Source organism: Arachis hypogaea, chromosome 11 (assembly GCF_003086295.3).
Source record: "Arachis hypogaea cultivar Tifrunner chromosome 11, arahy.Tifrunner.gnm2.J5K5, whole genome shotgun sequence".
Taxonomy (NCBI): Eukaryota; Viridiplantae; Streptophyta; class Magnoliopsida; order Fabales; family Fabaceae; genus Arachis; species Arachis hypogaea.
The window spans coordinates 107,422,899-107,427,591 of record NC_092046.1 but is presented as its reverse complement, the minus strand read 5'-3'; the positions used below and the strand labels follow the sequence as shown (position 1 = coordinate 107,427,591).

Sequence of the window (4,693 nt, the reverse complement as noted above, 5' to 3'; positions counted from 1 at the left end):
CCCCTTTCCCAGTCAGCTCCTGGTACACACAGGTCTAGTAAAAGCTGGTCATAATTGGGGTTGTTGTCCAATCTTGAGTGGTAACTTTCTTCTTCAAATGGTATAGACCGTAGCTTCAATGTCCTCATTACACTCATGGGACCAAAATCCACCATTGTTCCTCTCACAAAGCTTGTATATGACTCATCTTTCTTATCATACCTGACTGCATTTGCATAAAATTCTCTTACGAGATTTGCATTCACCTTAGTGACCGGGTCAGTGAGGAGCTCCCATCTTCTCCTTTCTACCTTCTCTGTGATTTTGGGGCATTCAGTCTTCTTAACTTGAAATCCCAGCTCATAAATGATTTCCTTATCAACCATCCACCCGTATTGCAATGCATGATGCAAGCTTCTAAATCTCTTCTCATCATATGGGTGTTCTTCCATGGGTTCCTTCCCCTCCCTTCTCTTAAAACTTGAAGATGCCATGAATGATGATTTAATATGTGAAGGTGGTAAGGTTGTGGAGACTTTTGGTTGTTTAGGGTTTTATGGCAATGAGGAGAGTGAGGGGAGGAATGTTTATAATTGGATAGGGGGTGTATTGTACCGAAATGAAGAGTGGTGAAGGTGTGTGATGACAATGAAGGGTGGTATGGACCAGGGTTGTTTATACAGAGAAGTTGTGAGAGAATGGAGGGTGTAGATTGATGAAGTGGTCACTTGATGGACGGTTGGGGTTATGCATGGCTAGAAGACAAAGATCATCACTTTATGATGGGGATTGCTCGGTCTTCTAGGGGTCCCTTTTTTTTCAATGTTGCATGGCAACATTTTCCAACGTATTCCCTCTTTAGAACAAGTGTGTAGCCCCTCTTCTTTAAGTGGCGAAATTTCCCCCATTTAAGTGTCCAATCAATCCCTTTTTATGCTTCTTTTCCTTTCCTATACAGATTTGAAATAAGGGAATTAATATATAAGAAAATTAAAACTCTACGGCTAGAATAAATTGAAAGAAAGGATTTGATTGTTTGTTTATGACTTTCAACTAACCAACTAACTATTGGTGGTTCCTTATATGCATTTTGGTGGCACCATGGGGTGACACCAAACTTAGTTTGAAGCACTGTGATGAAAGTTTTGTGTTCAAAGCTCCCAAGACTAGCATGCAACTTGGTTTGCTTTGAACACCAAACTTGTTCCTCACTATATTCTGCATAAGAAGATTTTCACCAATTGTTTGTTAAGTTTGGATTGAAGCTCATAAAGATTGACTTATTCATTATCATCTGAAAGCATATAAAACATGGGTTTCCTCCCATGAAGCGCTTCTTTAGCGTCACTAGCTTGACGTTTTTCTTTCATCACGGTGGTTGGTAGTGCTTAAAGTCCTCCCCTCTTGCTGTGGACTTGTATCCATTGGTTGGATCAATGATCTCCCACATGTTCCAGGGAAAGAACTCTGTTGATAGTGAAGACCTTGGGTAATTGAGATGGCATAGTAGGGAGATTAGGGGGAATATCTGGGAAGTAGGCTGAGACAACTCTATCCCCTGGAGAGAAGTCTTCCGTAGGGATCTTCTTGTTCCTCCATCTCCTTGGTACCTTCTTCTTTGTTTCTTTTAAGGTTGCCTTCCCCTTGGTGACCTCTTTTCTCCAAGGAGTTGTGATGCTGTCTTCACCTGCCTCTAGAGGTTTGGGTTCCTCCAACTTTTCCTTGAGCTGTGGCAATTGCTGTTTTCCTTGTTTGTCAGTTAAGAGGGTCTCAGAACGAACTGGCTGTGCTTCAGTGCTTGTTTCCTCCTTCAGTGTCTCATTATCATTTGTGCTTAGTTCCTTGTCCTCTTGATCTGTTTCTTGTGAGAGTTTGAAAACATTGAAGCTGAGTCGTTCATCATGGATTCTCAATATTAGCTCCCCTTTGTCTACATTGATAAGTGCTCTAGCCGTAGCTAGAAATGGTCTTCCCAATATGATTGGGTGAGTGTGACTTTCTTCCATGTCCAGAATGACAAAGTCTGTTGGGAGAAAGTACTTCCCAACCTTTAGCAACACATTTTCCACCACTCCTATTGCTTGTTTTTGAGTTTTGTCAGCCAGTCTGATAATGACATCTGTAGGCATTATCTCATTGATCTGCAGCCTCTTCACCAGGGATAAGGGCAGTAAGTTGATGCTGGCCCCTAAATCGCATAGTGCTCTGTCGAACATATTTTCACCTATGGCACAAGGGATATGAAAACTTCCTGGGTCTCTTCTTTTGTAGGCAACTCAGGTTGAATAAGGGCACTACATTCCTTGTTCATCACTATAGTCTGCCCTCCCTTGAGTGAGCTTTTCCTGGGAAAAAGTTCTTTCATATACTTGATGAATGCAGGCATTTGTTGAATTACCTTGATGAATGGTATGTTCACATGCAGAAATGCAAACAAGTCTAGGAACCTTGAGTATATTCTTTTTCCCACAGCACCATTGAGCAGTTGAGGGAATGGTGCATAGAGCTTCAGCAGCTCTTGTTGTGAGATTTCTGGTTCTTTGTGATCTCTATCCTCCTCCTTTGTTGAGTTGTCTTCAGGTTGTTTGCACATTTTGCCTTGCTTGTCTTCAATCTCTTGATCACTTGTAGTGACCATTTTGCAATCTTCCCATCTTACTTTCTTTGCTTCTCCCTTGGGTTTTTCTCAGTGTCACTTGGGAAGCTATCAGTAGGTTTGGGAATCTTCTCAGCTAAATATCCCACCTGGAATTCCATCTTCCTGATGGTTTCTCCCTGGTTCTTAATATTGGCTCGCACCTCCTCTTTGAACACCTTATTTTCTTGAATCTCTTGGCATATTTCTTCAAGTAAGGCTTCAATCTTAGAGAGCCTGTCATCAATTGATGAGTGGTTCAGAGCAGATGTGCTGTTTTGGTTTTGATAAGTGTGTGGAGAAGTATTGTTGTGGGGGTGTTGAGATGTCCTCTAGGTGAATTACTGGTGAGCTGCATTGTTGTTGGAGTTGTAACGTCTCTGGTCTTGGTTTTGATCTTGCTCACTTCCCCACCCAAAGTTTGGGTGGTTTCTCCATCCAGGGTTGTAAGTCTTGGAGTATGGATCATAGTTTTTCCTTGGTGAATTCCCAATGTAGTTGGCTTGCTCCTGACTCCCTTCTGCTTCTTGGTTTACTCCTTCTTGTGTTGTTGATGAAGTGGAGATTGCTGCTACTTGGTTCATCTCCATCTTCTTGGTGAGGTCCACCAGCTGCTGGGTAATGAGCTTGTTTTGGGCCAACAGAGCGTCTACATTGTTTAGCTCCATCACTCCTCTTGTGTTCCCTCTTTCGGAAGCATAGAAGTAGTCGTTTTCTGCTACTGTTTCAATAACATCTATGGCTTCCTCAATGGTCTTCTTCTTGTTCAAGGACCCTCCAGATGAATGGTCTACTGCCTTCTTTGACTCATAAGAGAGCCCTTCATAGAAAATGTGCAGCTGGACCCATTCGTTGAACATGTCAGGTGGACACCTCCTTGTTAAGTCTTTGAACCTCTCCCATGCTTCATATAGAGTCTCACCATCCTGTTGCCTGAAGGTTTGAACCTCAGCTCTCAGCCTATTGATTCGTTGAGGAGGGTAGAATCTTGCTAAGAATTTGTTCACCACGTCTTCCCAAGTTGTCAAGCTCTCCCTTGGGAAGGATTCCAGCCACTTGGCTGCCTTGTCTCTGAGTGAGAAGGGAAATAAGAGCAATCTATAGGCATCAGGATGAACACCATTAGATTTCACTGTGTCACATATTCTCAGGAAGGTGGTCAAATGTTGGTTGGGATCTTCTTGAACACCTCCTCCAAACGAACAGTTGTTCTGAACAAGGGTGATGAGCTGTGGTTTAAGTTCAAAGTTGTTGGCATGGATTGTTGGCTTTTGGATGCTACTTCCACAATTTCCTGGGTTTGGATTAATGTAAGAGCCCAAAACTCTTCTATCCTCCCCAGCATGATTTGCTCCACCTCCTCTGCCATGGTTGTGAGTCTCTTCTTCATGATGATTTTCCATGTTTTCTTCCATGTTTGGTTCAAAGTATTCCTCAAACTGTTCCTCCTCTTCTTCAGCACCAACTACTCGTTTTTCTTTTGCCTCCCTCCTTAGTCTAAGGAAGGTTCTCTCTGGTTCAGAATCAAAGGAAGTTGAAGCCCCGCTTCTTCTCCCTGTCATACAACCAACAAGTACAAGCAGAGAAAATAGGTGCACACAGTATTTGTGTCAGAATTGATGTTAGTTGTGGGTACAGTTAGTGGGTTAGCAAACAGAATTGAAAATAACAAAGAAAAACAAAAGAGTAGATGGAGGAGGGAAGAAGTTTAACTAAAACAAAAAGTAAATCACTCAAACAGAAAAATGAAATTCATAAAATAAAATGCTCAATCTAGTGATCTTCCAATCTAATCATTGTTGATGCACAATCAATCCCCGGCAATGGCGCCATAAACTTGATGCGGGGAAAACTTGTCTCTCAACAAATCTCCCTTTGGCAAGTGTACCGAAGTTGTCATCAAGTAAAAACTCACAATAGAGTGAGGTCGAATCCCACAGGGATTGATTGATCAAGCAACTTTAATTAGAAGAATGTTCTAGTTGAGCGAATCCAGAATTTGGGTTGAGAGTTGCAGAAAATAAAATGGCAGGAATGTAAATAGCAGAAAAGTAAATGCTAGAATTAAAGGACTGGAAG

At 42.0% G+C, this 4,693-nt stretch overlaps 1 non-coding gene across 1 annotated transcript; it reads left to right on the top strand.

Moving 5' to 3' along the window:
* The first annotated feature begins 3,472 nt into the window (after nucleotides 1–3,472).
* Nucleotides 3,473–3,576, top strand: LOC112724163 (small nucleolar RNA R71). Its single transcript, XR_003163340.1, has one exon. It is a non-coding gene; the product is annotated as a small nucleolar RNA R71 (small nucleolar RNA).
* Nucleotides 3,577–4,693: the final 1,117 nt, after the last annotated feature.